Source organism: Thunnus albacares, chromosome 13, assembly GCF_914725855.1.
Source record: "Thunnus albacares chromosome 13, fThuAlb1.1, whole genome shotgun sequence".
Taxonomy (NCBI): Eukaryota; Metazoa; Chordata; class Actinopteri; order Scombriformes; family Scombridae; genus Thunnus; species Thunnus albacares.
Window position 1 is genome coordinate 4109413 of NC_058118.1, and position 21709 is coordinate 4131121.

Consider the following 21709-nt stretch of genomic DNA (forward strand, 5'->3'; position numbering starts at 1 on the left):
CACACACTATGCTGCTATGACATCACTGGTGAACGTGAAGGAAGTGAAGGTGCCAGAAGACATGGTGACAGACTTAGTTTGTTCCCATGACATGTACAAACAAAATACATTATGCCTGAATCATTACTTACTGTCTGAGACACACAACTGTCGCAGGACATTAAATCTTCTTACACATATCTGTTAAGTCACCCCATGATGTTTATTTTGAAAAACTAAGCTTACTTTAAAGAATATTTCTAAATTGAACTGAATTACAACAGTATGTATTGGGCAAATAAATACATCAGTCTGTCTATCTATCTAACTTACGGTCCAAAGAGGGCAAGGTTATTTGAAAGGATGTTTTCAATGTCAACATATATCACAATATGGCAAGTGTACTGTATGCAGAATCACACATTAAAGTTAGTCACATTTAAATAAAAGGTGTCCAGATACTCAACAACATCAGGCTAAACATTTAAATAGTCATAGATAAGGGTTTACAAGCTGCAGTATCTTAGTGTCTTTGATTGTTTGACACGCTGTTGCATTAGTCTTCATATTTTCTTGGAGGTTTTGTTTTTTACACTGAATTCAACTTTTATTTCACTATTTGTCTGATTTGTACCATTGCTAATAAGGAAAATCCTCACCCCACTCATTCATGAAATGTTATCTCTGCCGTTTTCTTAAGGAAATGAGACAAGATGCAGCTTGTTTTATGGATCTGTTTGGATCCACAGAGCAGTAAGCAGTTTCAGTACTGAACACTAGATGGAGGCAGGACAATGGAGCTCTGCTATATGTTCAGCTAGTGAAGAAATCAAGGGCCTGCGCTCCACAGACATTCAGTTAAAAAAACACTGGTGGCAGGAAAAACTCTGTGTTATTTAGGATGCAATATCTGAGATGTAACAACTCAGGTTTTTCAAGAGTGTATTTGATGATACAATACCATCTGTGGGCAGGTGAAAACAATGCAGCCTATTATTCAGTTTATCTTGTTTTGTTTTGAGTTTTCTTATCCCCATGGTGGCAAGCTATATCCTTTCTTTGAATTAGGAAGACATTTTCAGGGAAAACACAATTCCCCTGTCACAAACCGAAAACTCTTTGGTTTGGTTTTCCTGTGGGAGCTGGTCTACAAGAACATATGATCTCGGATGAGGTGAAATGAAATGTGTGTACAAATCCAGGGGGAAAAAAACTATGTTGTAGGTTCCATTAAAAGTGAAATGTATAGTATTTCATCAAGGAAAATAACACTATAACACTAATGTATTACCCATGTTTTAATAACCATACAGACCAATGCATAATTCACTGTTGACATAGAAACATTAAGAGCTTGTTTGAACTACCATTAGCTCTGAAACCCCTCTGATGCCACATCACCACTGTGGACCAAACTGATTCTTGAGTGAATATAAAGTTTGTTTTCAGTTGGTTTGTTTTGTCTAGCCTCTTGCTAATAGTTCTACTGCTTAAAGGCTGCGTGTCTGATTTACTGAAGGGGACTACAGAGTTTGTTTAGTTGCAACTCCAGCAGCCCATTGCTCCAGGGCTGCCTTACAGCTTCTGTGCTGAATGCTACTGATGCTCAAATTTGTGAAGCTGAACTCAATAAGCATCTTCCATGCATACTGACCAGGGCAGCCTGACCATCAGGAGAACTAGGTTTCCCCGTGGGCCGATACACAAATTGGGCTGATGCAGTGAAAATAAAAACAGAGAGAGGGAGAGAGGGAGAGAGAGATATGGTAATCAGCCTAGTCAAGTGGGCTGCCTGGCAGAATGTTGTTCTGGGTGGCTCACAGCTGGGTCATCTCCTTAACTAAGAGTGTTTTCAAATCTGCATTGTTTAGTCTAGTTGAATTGGACTCTGGTCTTTTTTTGTCCTAGCTTGATTAATTTGGGCAGATCTGAACACAGCAATTGTACTCAGGTGTGGACCAAAACATCCGCACTGACATCGTTTAGAGGAAGTGGTCTCGGTCCAGTCAAAAAAATACTCTGGAGCTGTCAGTTTGTGGTGGGAATGTGATCCATCCCCATTCTGCCCCCATTACAAGTCTTACTCTGAAAGTTTGAGCTATAATGACTCACGTAGCCAGGTGTGCTTTGCATGCTGGGATGTTAATGATTGAATTCAACAGTTGTCAGCACAACTAGCCAGAGAATGAATCAAGGTCCGCCATAGACTAACCACAAAATATGTTTCCTTCTTGATATCTGGGTAGTGGACCCTCTTCAGGACCTTCCTCCTGTGTTTATGTTCTTGCTCCTGCCCCAGACACAACTGACCAATGAGCAGGCTTTTAGTGATGCATGTTGGTTCACTTTAACTTTTTCTGTATGAAAAGAAAACAAACCAAGGGGAAACACAAACAAAAGTAATTGCACCAGAATTAGCTAGTTGCTAATTTACATCTGTTGTCCCTGGGCAGGTAGACAAAAAACAACCACAGATCAACAATTACACTACATAAAACAACACAATACGACTCATCCAATGATCAAAACCATAGCAAATGAAGTATATGTTTAAAAACACCCTTATTCTCTGTCTTCTTCCCCAGCCATTCACTTTCAATTACATGGGTCCCTGCGGCTTCACCCACCCACTTTCCGTCTCTGTATAAGCATGCTAGCAGTGAACTGGTTCTGATTGTCTAACATGAACAAATCTTACAAAAAAAACCTGGGAAAACAATTTAAAACACAAGCATTCAAAATAGCTAGTTAACACATTTAGTGCTGCTGGTGGCATCAACAGTAGCTACACTCACTTGAAAGAGAGGAGGAGCAGAGCAGCAGAGTGGATTCAGGATTATAGCCCCCAGTGAAAACACCAGTCACAAGTCTGCAACATTATTTAGCTCATTTCTGCTTTGGTTTAATCACAGATAATAATTATTTTACTAAAGTTGTTTATTAACCAAAGTATTTTTGTCTGTGTGATTAACTCAGATCTCATAAGAGGGATTCAATAAAAGGAAGAAAAGCAACTAAAACTTATTCTGTTGATTCCATGCTGTCCGGTTTGAATTCTAATCTTACACTAATACTTGTAGAGAGTGGAACATGAAAAATACACATACCAACGCAATGTAATACAAGGTGTCTATCTCATGTTTGAGAGAGAGAGACAGCATGTTAGGTACAATAAGAAGCCCTCCTGCACAGCATCTGCATGGCATGCAAACACGAAAATAAGATATGGTGGTGGTGATCATAGAGGTTACGCACTTTTATCTATGTGGAGTTTGCACGCTGCTTTTTGGGGTGGGTCTCCTCTGAGGATCTCCCCATAATCTAAAGACATGCCAGCCAGATATTTTTATTTGCCTGTAGGTATAAATATGAGGGTGAGTGACCGTCCAATCTGTGACCACACTAACATGCGCAGAGAACTTACCTCACATAACCCAGTTACTGAGCAAATGTGTACTCCAGTTATAAGAAATCTGTTCTACTTCAAAGTTGCTCTGAAATAGAAGAAGAGAAGAGAAAAGAAGAGGGCAGGATTACCTCTTATTTCTATCCCACTGTGTTGGATTTTATGTGGTACAATTAAAAAGAAGCTGTTGCTGGGCTTTTAAGGTTCAAATGAACGATTACAGTGACTATGATGTGAACTTTTGATGTAAAATTCACCTCTATATCTCCAGTATTTGTCCAGCATGCATGTTTAAGATCAATGTTAATTATCCTGCCTCCAGTGTCTTGAAAAAGGAAAAAGTGGGGGAAAATGAAGGAATCGATGACCTTGTGACATATATTCCTTCAAATACAATTATAGCAACTGTGCGGTTGAGCTTCAGCAGGCTGTGGCAGGAGAGCACAAAGGTGACACTCTGACAATATGACACATCTCCCAATCCACCGTGGATAACTTTCTTGGCTGATATTGAGACACAGGGATAAGCTGAGTAGAGGGTGGCAGTTCTGGCTCTGGGATCAGCAGGGCTGGATTCAGTGTCAAGGTGAAGAGGCCTTTGGTTTATGAATTTGAAACAGTGAAGTCCATCTGTAATGAAGTTTCTGTCTTTGATCTTTAACTTTTTCATTAAATTCAGCCTATTTTCATTTGCTGGTACAAGTTGTTTATCTGCTTGAGATTGGAAAAAACTATTCAGCCGTTTGTTGTTATGCAGCAGGAAATAACCAGGGGCTGGGAAATTTGATGACATTTACTCTTTCTGGCTACTATTCATCTAGAATCTCTCTCTCTCTCTCTCTCTCTGTCTCTCTCTTACACACACACACACACACACACACATACACACACACACGCAAAGCATTTTGTGCCATGTTTTGTCTATTTAGTCCATGCTGGCTATGTATTTTTATACAGTATGTAAACAACAATTTTTATTGTCATTCACTCCTCCCTTCTTTCTGTTTGCTGCCTTCAGCTTTCCCATTGATTTCTCTTCAAATTCAGCTCTGAGGACTGTCTGTTCCAATTAAGCCCGCATCATAAATGCGAGGAGAGAATCTGACAAAACTGTCTGAAAAACATCTGGGGCATCTTTCAAAATGTCTGCGTCCAGACTGGAACTCCTTAGATCTTTGTGTTGAGCCCTCTCAGCAAAACCTGTAACTGCTTGCACTGAGCAAAAATAGCGTTATTCATAACTGTGAGCAAGAATGGGCACAATGAATTGGCTAGAGAGTATAAATACAGTAATCCGACACAATACGACGGTGGCCCTGAAAGCTTGACGCATTGCAACATAAGAAAACACATGCAAATAAACAAAACAAGAAATGGAGAAAACATCCTCACTAATTTGGCAGTTCAGATGCAGCCTTTAGAAATAAAGAGCGTCAAAGAAATAAAACACAGGCAAACTGAGAAACACATTCATTAATTTGACAATATGCTGTATATGCAGTATAACAAAACATGCTAACCAAATAACACAACTAAATACATGCATTATTCAAATAATGTTGCAGATATGTTGATACTCAATGATTAGTTAATTAATCGATTAGTTGACTAAATCAATTAATTAAGTGGCAACTATTTGTATTCTTTAAGAAAAAAATACCAAAGATTTGTTGGTTGCAGCTTCTCAAATGTGATGATTTGATGCTTTTCTGTGGCATACATGATAGTACTGAATATCTTTGGGTTTTGGATCGTTAGTTGTACAAAACAAGACATCTGAAGACCTCATCTTGGGCTCTAAAAAATTAGGCAGGGATTTTTCACTATTTCCTGGCATTTTATAGACAAAATGATGAATCAATGAATCAAGAAAATAATCAGCAGATTAATAGATTAAGAAAATAATCCTTTGTTGCAGCCGGCACTGACACCGAGTCTGATACCTATAGCCTACTTATATAATAGCGGAAGATATGCAATGTTAAATATATATCTGGCACCACACTTTTTTCATAAGCTACTTAATCCAAACATCAAAAGTCCTGTTTCAAAACGTATAAAATGATCACCTTAAATTATTTATATGATATGAATGAAAGTTTAAATGGCAAAGAGATCACTCACTGTTGGAGTTGTTAAAACTACAAAAATACTCATAGCCCACTCACGATTGCAGACTGATGTTACAAAGTGGAGGTTCCGCCCTCACAACTGATCTTTGGCTGAGTACTGATACAGCCTGAAGAGTGCAAACAAACCTGACAACAGCCAAGACTTATTTTGCCTTGACATCAAGTCACTCATGGAATTGATATTAATTAGTTACTGCCGCTATGACATACAACATTCACCATTTAAACCGGCAAAAACAACTGTCAGCATCTGCTAAAAATGAGACACTGCTAGCTGAATGTGTTCTATTGCTCTTTATAAATGTAGAATAATATCATGGGGCATGTTCTCTGTGACCTACATTGCTTGTCGTAGTTGGGGAATTGAGGAGAGGGTTGAAAAAGAGTAGAAGAAGAGTTTGAGGAAGTCAAGTATATAGCTGTTGCATAGGCTAGTGCATATATAAAATACAACTCATCACCTGTCAAAAATCTGACCTTTGGTGACCCCAGCTATTGCTCTTAATGAACTTGAGTAACCCTGGTGTCATCCAATCAGATCGCTCCATTTCTGGTCCAATCAGATCGCTCCATTTCACCAAAAGACTCACCTTCCAGATGAACTCAAGTAACCCTGGCATCATCCAGTCAGATTGCTCCATGTCTCATCCAATCAGATTGTTCCATTTCACTGATGAACCAATGAGAGGAGTGACATCACATTCAAATGAGAGGAGCTAGCTGGTGATAAAAATGGAGCATCTGTTTTAGTGTGAAATATTGGAAAAAGAAAAAAAAACTCAACATGGCCAGGAGAACCGCCAATTCCTGGGTAGTTTGTGACATGAGCTGTCAAGAATCTGTAGCAATGCAGGTGAAACTCAAGATGGCCAAGAGAGCCACCCAGTCCATGGTGATCTGCAAGACACCTGTGACGAGCTATCAAGAATAATGGGTAGCACCCAAGAGGCGCGCCTTGTATTTGTGTTGGACCCAGACGCCTCCTACTGCCTAGCTTCAGGAGGAATGGGTTTTAGAAGTGGGAGGTACATGGGGGTATGTGTTTAACTGTAAGGCAAATGAAGTGTATTTTTATCAGTTGGATGGAGGGGAGACTTTTGGGCCCCTCTCTGTAAAAGCAATGCTCACCTCAACGGACTGGGCATACCACCCCAATGTGACAGAGCAGTGGAGCAGTTCAACCGCACTATGAAAAACAAACCTGCAAAGCTACTCTTTGAAAAGGGGAGTGAATCAGATGGAGTTGGTGTATAAAACCACAACCCATGCTCTAAGTGGATTCACACCATTCTACTTGGTACATGGTTGAGAGGCTAACCTTCTATTGGATATTCTGCTTGATGGCTGCCCTAAGCCACAACAGCTACTCTCCCAAGACTCTCGAAACAGTTCTATGACAGACATCTGACATACTGTCCTTATGAGGATGGGGACCTATTAATGACCATGCCCAGAGCAATAAGTTGGCCCCACTTTGGATTGGCCCTTATAGGGGGGCCAATGGGGGTTGTGCTGTGCCCTTCCAGGGCATGGGGCACGGACCTTTAATAGTTCCACCATTAACCGCACTGGTGGGATTCTTGCCTCCTCCTCTTCCTCTGGCCTTTTCCTCAAGGGACCAGGAGCAAGCCCCATCAGCCTCCAGCCCAGGTGGTGGCATGGGGCTGCCAGAACTTCCCTGTCAGTGCTTAACTGACTAAGCTCCATCTCTTCCCCTGCCTTCCCTCTTGAGCTCTCCTGAATCTGTTCCAGTTGTGCCTAGGGGGCCATGGACCAGCTCCATGGCCTACTCAACTTCCTTGAGTGAAGTGTCTATCTGGATGTTTTGCTGACTATCTGTTAACATGATGTGTTTGGTTTGCAGCTACAGCTGTTGCCCTTGATGGGTGCATTTTGTTCTCTGATTTCATTTAATATTATGGTTTTCAAAGGTTGTTCATTCTAGCTGTTCTTTAGAAATGAGGGCATTTCTTTGTGGGTGGGTGGGTGATGTAAGATCGTAAATAGGAAATAATTTCGTGGGGCATGTTCTCTGTGACCTACATTGTTTGCCGTAGTTGGGGAATTGGGGAGAGGGTAAAAAAGATTAGAAGAGTTTTTCATTATTTTTTTTATTTGATAGGGACGATGTAATTTAACATAGTTCCAATACACAGCATGAAACTGATGTACTGCACTGTTGTTCCTAGTTGGGCTTTACATATACAGTGTAATTAAAATATATACAGCTTTCATCATCATAAAAGCCACAGTGCACTACAGATATGGATGTACAATAAAATACACATACTGAAATACATTGATTGTGATGTACAGTTTGAAAGAGAAGGAAAGAAAAAAGAAAAAATAACAAAACAATACAATTAGCTAAAAATGGGTACAGCTCTGGTTTGCTTTTAGCCAGCACTTAACCTTTGTTGTAAAAGATTTTATATCTGGAATTAATTTGATTTCAGTTGGCAATGTGTTCCAGAGTGGACAGCCCTTTATGGAGAAGGCTGATTGTCTAAATTTAGATCTACGATATAGTATTTTACAGTTGCCATTCACCATGCTCCTTGTTACTCTGGCACTGTCTTGTCTTTGGATATATCTGGAAAGAGGCTCACGGGCTAAACTGTTGATACATTTGAAAACTAATTTAAGAAAACAAAAATGAGTAAAGCTTTCAAAACTAAATTGTATTTTTTCAGTATGTGACAGTGATGCCACCAGACAGGCTCTTCGTCCATTATTTTCAGTGCCTGATTGTATAAGGATGTGAGGTGTCTTGATTGTGGATGGTAATGCTTGAGTCCATACTGTCATACAATATGAGAAATGAGAGAAAGTCATAGTGTGCATAAATAACTGAGCTGCCTGAGTTGATATGTAGTGCCTGATTAATTTAAATAAATTAATATTGGTCTGTACTGTTTTTGAAATCTTCTTTACCTGTTTATCAAATTTGAGTTGTGGATCTTATTCCTAAAAACTTGAAATCATTGACCTCTATTTCTTCATTCTATATCTTGGAAAAACACATAGAAACAGATTTTTTCAAATTCAAGAGATACACTCTTGACACTCCACTTCCTCATTTTTTTTCCCAATCGAGAAAGTCAAGTGTATAGCTGTTGCATAGACTGATGTGTGTAAACTGAGAAGAATGCTACATAAGATTCCATAAAATCTTACCTTCACCTCTTGTGGTATTCTGTACATCTTCGTAACAGAAGAGGAATGAACAAGAGCTAAGGGACAGTATTATTGTTAACTGAAGTGATACTGCAGACAAGTATGGTGTTACACTGATAAGAAAGCAAGAGTAGAGATAAAAGAGTTTATAACAGACTTGTTAGTGTCAGAGTTAAAAAAAAAAAAGAAAAGTATATTCGCACACACTGTTGAGCTCGGCTGTTGTAAAAGAGAGCAGCTTTGTCATACAAGCTGGATGATGTGGAAAATACAGACGAGTATCGTAAAGAAATTAAAATATCTCTGGATCAGCCTCAGTACCAATCCTTAAGATCAGATCAGGACATCCCTAGGTTTTAGTGTGGGTTAGGGTTTAGGATTAGGGTTAGGGTTTAGGATTAGGGTTAGGGTTAGGAAATTCTTTTTTTATTTGTTTTGTAACTTAGTTTCTTTTTGTTCTATGCAGCTTGCAGTGTTTCTTATTGGCTTGTGTCTGTATTTGCAGCAGGTTTTTGTTTTTGGTTGTATTGTCTTCATTCACGTATATAGTTATTAGGGATGGGTAAAAAAAATTGATTCTAAGATGCGTCCTGATGGGTACATGGATGATTCTGCATCGATTCACAAATGTCAAAAATCAATTTTCTAAATGTTAATAACATGATGTTGACAGAATGAAAACGCGAAACTCAACTGTGAGGGCAGTGCAGCTGCAGCAACCAGACAGTCAGTGTTTTCTTTGATTGTGTTTTGTTTAGTTGCAGTGTGTTGAGTTCTCAGGCCCACCATACAGTATAGTATTGCATTTATCTTGGAGATTCACATATCTGAAGTAGATATGTAAAGACAACTTGTGACTGGAAACCTGCTGGTTCTACTGGGTGGAAGCTGTTTGTGAAAGCGTTTATAAAGGCGAGGCACACTGTTGTCAGAACATAGCATGTGTACTGAGTTGACTTTCCCCAAGGTACAATAAGTTAAAAAAAAATCCCACACGTCTGACCTGAAACTTGAGGCTCCAGTGTTGGTATCATGCTGTGGTTTGTCCATATTGGCCTGTGCTCTGTTCATTAGTCTTTGATTTGTCTATATCCCTGTTGGCTTGAGCTCTGTTCACTTGGCTTCAATTAGATTTAATACAACAAGGCTGCTGAGCTGCTGACTAGACTTCAAAGGCTGTGGTGTTTTTCTTCTGACATACAGATAATGTGCGGTGTTCTAGTTGTTTAGTGTTACATGAACGGAACTATGATGTTGGGGTTGATTTACTTTACAGCACTTTATGACCTTCATCAAATATATTAAACTACATTTTTATTGTTATCAGCAGTAGTATTGTTGTTGTTTTATATGAGTACAATTATTGCTCGGCTTACGGACACATACAAGCAGACATATTACACAAAAAAAGAGCATGATATCAGATATTTTTCTGACTCACCACAGGAATGTCAAGATGGATGTCATTTCTTCAGGTAGCTGCTAACATCATTAATCAGGATGGAGGCAGAATAGATGGGTGATGTCAACAGTGGAGCCATTTCCCTCACTCATGTTCTGATGCCATGGATTGTAAAAATCTCAAAGAAATATTTGATCTGTCCTTTGACACCTGTGTAAAGAATAGTACATTTGATGAGAGCAGTGAATACATTGAGGTGTTAGTGTGACCATATCATTTAAGAACACTAATCTGTGGCTGGTTATAGACTTTGCAAGGCACTTAATACATCAAACTGAGGAGAACTTCAATTTCACAAGCACACATAGACAGTACATACCAGTCTATTTGCCTCTTTCCAACAATCCACTAACTATTAACTCAAAGGTCAATAAATACAAGCCCACACAGAATGGATTCTCTGGCATTTTCTTTTAGTACTTTAATTTTACTCAATTAACTACAATATTATTTGCCATGACAGATGTCAGAGAATGTTATATTTTTTATTGTCTTAATTCATCTCAATATCTACAACTGGATTTATAAAGGGTTTAGAGAGAATATTTTTGCAAGAAAGTTGCTACTTTTACATATCCAATTTAAAGTTGGAGCTGCTTTATTGCAAAAGGTTAGACATTTTTCCAATATGACCAGTTTAAGGTAAATTCATTGGCATGCTGTGTAGCCCTTAGCCTTAACAACTTAAGGAGGGCACAGAGACACTTAAAGTTGGTAATATAGTTAATAGAGTGGGTCTAAATAATTGGGAAAAGTAAATTGGTCTTTTAAAAGGTTATCTGTACTCTGACACAGGGCCACCTCTCAGGAATATAAAACGACACCTTGTTAAGTGATTGAACAGGCTCATTTCAGCAGCTATTTTCACTGCAGCACCCTTAATTATTTAATTTTCTCCTCTTCTTGGAATCTACCTCTAATGGATTGATTTTTTTCCAAGGGAATTGGTTTATAAAACCTCTATGAGAGAAGAGTGTGGCAGGGAGATGTCAGAAGAGAGGAGAGCGAGCTACAACAGAGTAGAGGGTTGGAAGCAAAGTGTCAGTGAAGACGAGAAGCGAGACAATGGGATGAATGTGTTGTTGAAATTCATGTTTGTGCCTTAACAGGCTCTCTGAGCAATCACAGCCTCTTGTATTCCATAAGCTCCATCTAACCATTTGTTGGAAACCATTTCCTCACAGTCACAAGAAAGAAAATTAGCATCAGTGATTGAACTTCAACATCCTGGGGTCAAATGAGTATTGGACTTGAGCTGATGTGTTTCAGGGCAACATAGATTTTCATACACATTTGTACAATCTCATTGAAATGAATGTCCTTTGGGAGAGATAGCGAAGGGCTCAGCTGTAATGAGAATACCAAAGAAGTTGTGTCATTAGTCATAGATAAAGATACATTATATGCCAGACTTACTTGGCCTCTGGGGCTTTACTGTATTTTTCTTTGACTGAGGTTTTCTTTTTTTTTCTTGCTATGCCGCTGAGATTCACAATCTAATAAATTCCCTTCTCTGAGCCTGAGAAATAGAAAGAAAAGGCAATTACTGAAGGAGAAAATATGATAAGGGTAAAGAATTGAACTCCAACTGTCAAAAGAAGATGGATTAGTTTTGTTCGGTTACTGTAGGTAAGTCAAACAGGCTATATTTACTGTGTGGTTAAGGAAAATGAAACCCAAACATCATAACGTCAAGCTCTGGCTTACATGCATAGAGATGTACTCTCCAGGGAAATAATCAATGATTGTGTGAAGCAATCAGTGAACTCAATAATCTGATGCAAATTTACACACAGTGTGAAACCAAATGTAGTTGCTTTGATAATGAAAAACAGCTTAATAATAGTACATAGCATGCTTTAGCTACTATGGACTTACATTAGGGTTCATGAAATAATGTTTTTTTTACAGTTATCTGCGACTAGTAACAAATTGCCATCTTTTTATGAAAAAAATAATTTTTTGACCCATTTGGACCTGACTCCTGTTATTTTTTTCGATAATATCTCATTTCATATTCATTTCATTTATGTAAGCTAAAGTAAGTACAAAAAGGGTGGAATGTCACAGGTTCACCGTCTTAGTGACTATTTTTCATGCTGTTCACCTGCCTGATCATTAACTCTCCTGTCATTATAGATCCTGCCACACTCATCTTTCCCTGCAATCACCTCATTCCCCTCACCTGAGTTTCCCACTCATCTCACCTGGATCCCATTAGGCTCATCAGTCACTCCTCATATACTGGTCTACATTCTCATGCTCCTTGCCAGATTGTCTAGTGTGTTTCCTAGCTTTCCAGCATTTCTTAATCTATCTATCCGCTCGCCTATTTCCCGGTCTTGAGATTTGCCTAGTCCCTTGGATTTGTCTGGCTGATCTGCCTGTCTGCCTGGTTTGTGACCCCTGCTTGTTTTTTGGACTGATTAAAATATATTGGACTCTACTCCTGTCTATGAGGTCGTGCTTTTGGGTTCCGAGGTTCTGAGTCGTTACAGGGAAAGAATACATAAAAAAGCTTTTAAGCTATCGAGGGACAATAATTAGTCATTAGAAATAATTTTGTACTGTATATATCCCCCAACGTTACAACTGCATTTTAGTGACTAAGTTTAAGAGAACACTTAGCGAACCTCGGTGCCTTATGCTGTTTATTATAATGCTATAAATTAACTAAAAAAATAATTTATTCTTAAGTTAAATTTTGGCTGTAACCGCAAAGACAGTCAAAATCAATTACTAATCTAATAAATCTCTAAGTCAAATCACCTATTGTCTGTTTTAATTCCCCTTTTCATTTCCACAGATTAATGCAGGATATAAATTTACGCTTTATGTCTGTTCAAAAATAAAACAAAATGTATTTTTCAAGCGTACATAGATTGATGAATGGGGGTTTTCTGGCTTTTCTGCTGGTGTTCATTCATGTTGGTACAAAGTCCCAGTTTGTGCCAAACTTTGAAAAACCTCGCAGACTCTTTGACAGCAACATATTTTTAGGACATGTCCTGAATCCTCAAAAACTCCTCTATACTGCTGGAGTTAAATACATTGTGTCTGCTGCACAATGAAATAAATTTCCAACCAACTATAGAGACCTTGCACAACTTGTAATGATTTTCATATACAAACAGTGTATTTGCCGTGTATGGACATTGAGGGCTCTTGTGTAATGAAGTTATAGTAGTTGTTTGAAATTACTGCCAGGGCAGGTGCAGTGAAGAGGTGGAAGGAAGAGCGTGAAGTTTATGTTCCAAAAGGGAGGATAAATACACATAAAATATGAAATCCAAGCAAATTGTGTAAGTAGGTAGATGGAGACCGATTATCACTTCTTTTCCTGTTTGACAGTGGCTCAAATAAAAAAAGAGTTTTAAAAGTTGGTTCTTCAGAGCACAATTGATCAGTAAAATGCCTGGAATGAAAACCAATTTTTCCAAGGAGAGTTATCTCTCAGACAGGATTGCGAATGCTTTTAATTTCACTCTTAACAAATCCCATTCACCATTCTTGGAAAATGAATACCATTCCTCTCATTCAGGGTGTGTGTTTTTAAAAGGTTGTACTGTAGCTCCAATTCTAATGGCAAACATCAGTGTGGAACAACTACACAATGCAATAATACATATAAGACCTAATATGATTGCCAAGTTAAAGGTGTTATTATGTGTGAATCATGTGTTTGGTTTTGTGTGACATCTAGAAAGCAAAATAATCTGTGGACACTGAAGACTTGATCACAGAAAAAGACCCTGGCTATCCTGCGGCTGCTCACTGTAATGATGCTCACTGACATTTCTCCTCCTACAGGCTTAAAGCAGTGCATACTTCCTTCCTTTCAGACTGAGACAGTCCATCTGGATCTGTATTGCAAGGGGAGTATTAATACATACTGTAATGTTTTTGTATTTTTTGGACTGACCTCCTTTTTGCTAAATTTCTCCTTTTAGAAAATTCATCCTCAGTAGGACAATAATTGACACACTCTTCCTACAAATAATGATTTGCAACTGGATGCTTGTGTGATTTGCTTCGCTTGATTTTTTTCTGTATAGGTACGCAAATAGACTTTGATTCTTACTGCATGTACAAGGAGCCAGTGTAGAGTATTCTTTATTATGTGGTGTATTGTGTTAACTAGCTGCACTGTGACCTTGTTTCTTTATATCTGAATACTATATTCTCCTCTCCTCCATTTTCTGTTTTCTTCTCTTCTCAGGTTCTAACTCTTGTTCCAACTATTTTCAATGATTAGGGACTGCTCTACAGTGTTTTTTCTTTGTACGTATTGTGTGTTTGTGTTGATTGACAGTTAATAAATAGACCTTTTTTGCAACAGACATTTAGACATGTCATAGTCGGAAAGCACACGTGTTACTAATTACATTAACAAGTTCTATTCAAGTGTCCCAGTAAGTCATGATAATGTGACAGTGAACCAGCATGTGCAATACCAGGACACTGAAACTGAAGCAGCTAAATGGAATTCAGCCATCATTCATGTTATTATTTACAACTGTGCTTTACTGTGACATGTCCAAGTGTCCTCCATTAAAAAGACCTACTGTTGCGCAGGTTTCTCCCTTGTACACATAAATTGGAAGCTGGTGATGATTGGCTGTGTCTATCCTGACATTACATTGTTTATTACTCTGAGCTGCTTGTTCAGTGCATCATGAAGGTCTGTTTATAGACCCTTCTCACACCAGACATCTTGACTTGTCAAACACAGGTGCAGTTTAAGGTGATTAATGGCTGAATTCCATTCAGGTGTGCCAGTTTCAGGGTCCTGGTATTGTGCATGGTGGCTCACTGTCATGGCTTACTGGGACATTTACATGGAACAGAGCCATCACTAATGTTATTAATTACACCTTTCCTGCTATAACAAGTCAAAATGCCTGCTGTGAGAAAGATCCATTGAAACAAACAAAGATGGCACAGTGCCTTAAAAGGGGATATGAGCACCCAATGTTTAGCGTGCTATATTTAATATTTCGAATGGGAAAGATTTCCTGCTTCATCACTTTACGCTTCGCCTCTTTTGTTCTGTAATTACCTTTGAAAGTGTACATGCTGCAGAACTAATGCGCTTTGCTTGGTTGATTCTATTGAAATGTCAAATTGTTTTCTTCAGAAAGAGTACGCTTGCTGGTCAATGATCCTGAAAGACAATTCAGAGGAATTGCTGAGTAACAAGATGGCTTCAGGCTTTCTCTTTGAAAGGAGGATTCTGTTTCATAAAAAAAAAAACATACTCAAAAAATAAATACAAATCTCTCACTCTGAAATGTAGATTTTTAGATATAGCTTTTTGTTTTATTGACAAGACAAACGTATGTAATTTCTTATATTTCAGCATGCACAATGAATGAATAGAATATCTGCTATTAGGATATAAACAAGCAACGTAGAATTAGATAACATGCAAACACTCAATGCATCCATCGTTCTTTGAACACTAACAGCTCATCATGATGTCTTTGCCGAGCCTTGGTTGACAATTAAGCAGAGAAGTAATTATAATGCTGGAACATTGCCAAAGATTTTGGAGAGCATTCACCCAGAGGGCAATTAGCTTCATATAACTTCCTGAATGTTGACTGAACACTTTGATTATGTCTAAAACAAGAGCATAACCTGACATGCTGTCAAAAAGCATGACCACCTGAAGTATGCATTGAAAAACCTGTCAAACCACAGGACTGCAAACAAGACATTAGATTAATTTATGCATACACTGATCCATAATACGATTGACTCTTGAAGGATTTACAGTAGTGGCCCAGGGCTAGACAGAGGCTCTGGAGTATGTCAGAGATTATACTGTACCTGCTTGTGGCGTCAAAAGAGTCAAGATACCCAAAATATACAATTTTTACAATTATAGTAATTCACTTTTTCCAATGTCGACTAAACTGTGAATCCATTTTCATTGCTTTGACACATAATGCATTCAATGACCACATCTTTCAAAATCCATGAACTTTTGTCATTTAAACTCAATCACCACCAAACCTCTGTGTGTTTAGTAATTTTTGCACAAGCTTACATACTATTGTATAAAATTAATTTTACATTAAACACCTAACGCAAAATGACTGTAAATCAGACTGCAGTTTGCTACATTCTGCTACAAAAAAAGAACTAAAAGCACATAAACTAGTAATTGGGTCATACGACACTGAGCACCTCATTTCATTCCTTGATGACCTCTATGATAGACTTGTGCCAGGTGAGGCTGAATCCAGAAGATTTTGTTATGGTGTGGGACAATGTGGTATTTCACAATTCTCTTTTACATCCCATCCAAGGATGCTTTTTCTTCCACCCTAAGGCTGAAATACAGCAGGCACGGATGTGGCGTGACACGTCGCAGCATGGCCGCAGCAGAGCGTATCCATTATAATCAAGTGAAGCTGCTATGTTGACCGAGGAAACCATATGTACCCACATGGGAGCATTGTGTGGCTCATCTCTATTTTTATGCAGCTGGTCTATTTTTTTCTCTCTAAGCACGGCTTCAACATGTAAAAACTACATATAAGTGTGTAAAAAAACAAGTACAATCTATTGTACCAGAGGCAATGTGACGCAGCAGTGCAAACTTGTGTTGTTTTTTTTTTTTACATTGCACATTAAAATAAATCAATCAAATCAATATGTATCCATGATCCTGTAGTTGAATTATCTAGTTAATTAATTCAATCCCAGTTAATATAGTCTACGCTTCCAAACCCTGTATAACCAACTGCATTATCACTTGGCAAATCTCAATGTCAGGCACACAACTACATGCAACACAGACAGAGTTGGTGTAGCAGGTAAAAAACCCTGCTCTGCCCTGCCTAAGTGACGCGTCACGTCCATGCCTGGTGTATTTCAGCCGTTACTCTCCATTCCTCCTTTTCTTGATGGAGGTGGAAAGTTTATGACTACCAGCCAGATCCGACACAATGAATGCTGGATGTCTGGACATATCTACAGGAAACTGCCAGGGATATATCAGGCCTGTTCTGATTCCCAGGTCTTCAAATACTGACACTTTGACATGGCCCTCTGTATATGGGCATAAATATGTCACTATAAATGGAGTCATTTATATTTGAATTTGAATGGCTCAACTTACATAATTGCATTAAAAAACTGAATTTGAATCACATGATTGGAATTTGTATTGTTTAAGTTGAATAAATGCGTTGAAGAACTGAATCTGCATAGCATAATTTGAAGAGAGGAAAAAGTCGTTACAACCAGATGTCTCAGTGAACTGAATTTGAATTATGAGAACTGAATGTGGAAGTATTGTAGGCTATATAGAGAGTTGAATTTTCAGTGAGTATCAAATTTTAAGTATCAAATACAGTTTCAGAACAACTGAATACAATTTCATAATATTACATTCAGTTTCAAGTTTATTGGAATTCAGTTCCAAATGAATAAATTCACTTTCAAACTATGCTATTCAGATTCAGTTTTTCAAGGCAATTATTCAAGTTAGCAATACAAATTCAAATTATGTGATTCAAATTCAGTTTCTAGTGACACATATTTCTGCCCATATCAGTGTCTCATACAGACGCACATGGTACCCTTTGGCATAGTGATGCACCAGGCTTTCAACTATCACCAATGTAAACCCACCCACGGCAATATTAGGTCAGAGCAAATGCTCCGGCTGTCCATTGACTCCAGTGTTAACCCAGACACGATGCTATAAGACACTTTGAGCATCAGTCCCATTGGAGAACCAAGAGTGGGAGGACCCGCCATCTGGAAGAACTTTTCCCACTGCCAATTCCCATGTTAAGGTTTTCTTTGAATGAAATGATATCCTCAGCATTTCTCAATACAAATACACAAAAGTCTACTTGATAATTCAAAAATATGATAGTTTAATGTTATGGTCATCAGTTTTAATTATTTCTCCTTCCATTCTGAGAAATAATTTTTTTTTGTCAGTTTTGGATGGCAGAGGGCTACATTATGAGCTTCAGCCACCATTGGTATGGAGAAGAAGTCACCCATTACAAAACCATTACAGAATTTATTTCAAACTGATTAAGGGTTTGTGTGCACCTACCACACACACACACACTTGGTGATAGAGCACAGGCATGACTCACTGTGCTGTATCACTTGGTGCATGATGGATGGGAGTGGGATGTGGTGGGGGCTAAAATCGGTTGTTGAGGAGAGTGATGGCCGGGTGTGATGGGTCCGCCTCTATCCTGCTGGCTCGCTTCCTGGCTCTGGCATCGTGCAGAGCACTCACAGGCACCTGTTCCTGTCCTGTACGCCACCTGGCTGTTTCCACGATGTGTTCCAGTCTGAGTTTGGTGTTGGTGATAGAGGAGGTGAGGTGTCGATGGTGGCTCTGTAGAACTGGGTGCAAACTTTCAAGGACTTGTTCGTCTTCTAGAGCAGTCTGGGGAAGAACATCCTCTGGTGAACTCTCTTGATGACATTAGATGATTGTTCCTCCCATTTTAGGTCGCTGGTGATGTGTGGCACCTGAGTTCTCTGAGCCGTTTGGAGAACCAGGGCTTGTGGTTATTGTACCTTATAATGATTTTGGTTGGGAGGCAGATCTGCTCACAGAAGTTGATATATGAGCCTACAGTGTCAGCAAATGACTTATTGTTGTCCTCAGGGCTTCTCAAAGACTCCATTATGCAGTGAGATGTGAGATGGAGCGGTATGCATGTTTTGATGGTGTAGTAGTAAAAGTGGTTCAGTGTATTACCATCGCATGTGGCACACATCACGAGCTGTTTGTAGCTCAGCAGTTCATATGAGAGAATTCATGTTCATGTGTTGTGCTTCTCAGATGAGGACTTGCAGGAGGATGTAAACATCTGCAAGGATGACAGACAAGATTTCTTTCAGGGAGTAGTATGGTTTGCACTTGATAAACACTCACTCCAGGATACTAGAGCAGTGTAGGTATGTTTTTAGTACATCCGAGCACCAGTTGTCATTGATGTAAAAACACATACCTCCTCCTTTTGATTTCCCACATGCCACTGTGTCCTGGTCAGCTTTGATGAGTTGGTATCCAGATAAATCCACAGCGGTGTCAGTGATGTCATCGTGCAGCCAGGTTTCACAGAAGAAAAAAGGCAGACTTCCTTTGAAAGTCTTTAATGGTCTGTTAAAGTTCTGACTTAATCCTTCTTAATGCAGCGAGAGCACAGGTTTGAAATGCAGATGGATGGAAGTGGTGTGTGGTGTCTTTTCTTCTTCCAATTGAGGAGGGCATCGGTTCGCTGTCCTCTGTAGCGCTACACTTTTTGCTTGTGAGCCAGGTGGCCTTTCCAGTTGTCTATGGAGAGTATGCAATTGTGGATTTCCTCCAATGGACCCAAAAAAGATGGACATGCCAAAAAAAACAAAACAAATGATCATCTTTATTCTAAGTGGAAAATGCAATATTTTAAGACAGTTTCAACATTAAAATGTGTTTTGATAACATTTCTAGCGATTTATAAAATCTATTTTCATAATCTGAAATCAGTGAATGTTTGTTGGTTATTACAAATATTCTTTCAGGTCTTTCTGTTGTTGCTATGGTGGTTGCTATGGACGCTGATATCACTGAAACCATGTAGCTTACATGTCTGAATCATTGTTTTTACGTTGTGTAGTTATCTGAGCTGTTATTTTATTTCTGTTATTTTATGTAACTGTTTGATGATGTTCTTTCAATAAAAAACTGATTTTATGAAACAGATTCATTCAATTTGAAATCCAGAATTTGAACATTGTGACTGGCTGAATTCTTGAGGAAATTTCAGTTTGGGACTTGTAGTTGACTTAGGCTATCTCCAAGTGTTTTATGTCCCCTAGACTTTCAACGAACCTGAATTATTTCTATGCAGTTTATTACACTCCTGAGGGTGCTAAAAAACCATGTGAAGGCTATAATTACATAAAAAAAGATCCTTGAATGGTTGAATCGCTCTTTGAATGGTTGCATAACTCCCGCCGACTGTGAACCCAACTCAAAAACTCATTTCTAAAATACCAGCTAAATTATCCCAGATGGACTGACCTGATTTTTCTCCCCTGCTTATCCAGATGCATTATGATGTATGTTTCAGCTGTAGTAGATTATTGATATATTTAGTAAATATAAATTTTTTTTTATAACCATAATCACAACCCTACTCTGGAAACCAGAAGAACTACAAGTATGCCGGCTGATTTGTGTGTTTCATAACAAGTTTATGGTGTGTCTCTAATGAGCATTGTAGTTTTTAATTACATTGATATAGTCCCCATAATTGGAAGTTGGCAGTATTAAACTTTGGGTACTCCAGTGGGTTTAAGGGGTTGGAAAACACATTGGTGTCATCAGATTTTAAAAATCTAATTGTTTAATGGGTGAAAATAGCTTTTTTCCATATTTGACGGCACCCCCAGTTGGTGCCCAGCAGTGACCATACCCACATGACAGCTGAGGTCTAGAGTTTTCTAGTTCGATGTCTGTAGTCCCTCCTGTTGTTGAATGATAAGCCTTCAAACATGAACTGGGTTCAAGGTTCAGAGGTCAATATATCAAAGCAGGAGCTGTGTATCATTTTCAGACTGACACGATGTTACTCTCCAGGTTGAGTCCTTTCCAACAATGTATTTGGTTTAGTCCTGTGACAGTTTTAATTTTCACATTTCATGGACATGACTTTGCCCAGGCATAGCTTCACAGAACCCATTGAAAGTTCAAAAGGCTACATATTTTATTTCATTAGTCATGATTTTTTTTCTTCTGTTTTTATGGAAATAATGACAAAAATCCTTCAAGGTAAAACTGTTTGACTTGGCTTGCTTTTAACCTTATTTTCATGATGAAATGCAAGATCTATGTTTTCAGTCCTAACACCTTTCACCTGACAAATTAATGAATTTTTAAACGACACAACTGTCACTTGGGTCTTAGATTATCTCTTATCTCGACCTCAGTTTTTTAGGCTTGAGGGATTAAATGAGGGATGTGAAATGTAAAGTTGGGTAGGTTTTATTCCATTTAAAACTGCTGCTGGTCAGCTCCACACAGCCACGGTGTGATTTGTGAAAAAAATCTAAATCAGAGGGGGGGTTCGCTATAAGATTGTCTACTTTAGCGCCAGTCCCCATAGCAATGATCATGAAGATACGTTGGCTTGAACGGAGAGAAGACAGCCTGCTGCTCCTCTCTGTCTGCTTGGGCTAAGGAGTATTCATATATGATATGCATATGAAAATTCTTTCACAGTTCCCCCTTTTTGATGGAGTAATTATTATAACAAAGGTTCAGGAATAAGACCACGCCCCTCTCTCTCACTAAATTCAATCACCTGCGCCTTACCAATTCAATCATCCCTGCATACCTATATAAGCGTGTCTAACCCCTTTTTCTCCCGTTCGTCTCAGTTCTCACGTGACCTACGACAGCTTGCATGCAAATGCTTACCTTCCGCCGTGCTCCAAGTTCCTCAGCAACATACTGCCCACGACTAGAGTAGCAGTACCAACAAGATATCTCCTTCACCACCACATCCACATGGAACCCTT

The 21709-nt window shown here is 38.7% G+C and overlaps 1 long non-coding RNA gene across 2 annotated transcripts in view; it reads right to left on the bottom strand.

Moving 5' to 3' along the window:
- The window catches only part of LOC122995581, a 33950-nt gene extending 12255 nt beyond the window's left edge, over positions 1 to 21695 (bottom strand). Inside the window, exons 1-3 of one of the 2 annotated variants that reach the window (XR_006406815.1) lie at positions 21609 to 21695; positions 11573 to 11675; positions 10136 to 10306 (exon numbers count right to left, since the gene is read on the bottom strand). This is a non-coding gene — a long non-coding RNA (uncharacterized LOC122995581). The remainder of the gene's footprint in view (positions 1 to 10135; positions 10307 to 11572; positions 11676 to 21608) is intronic. The other variant, XR_006406816.1, reaches the window with a different exon arrangement.
- Positions 21696 to 21709: the final 14 nt, after the last annotated feature.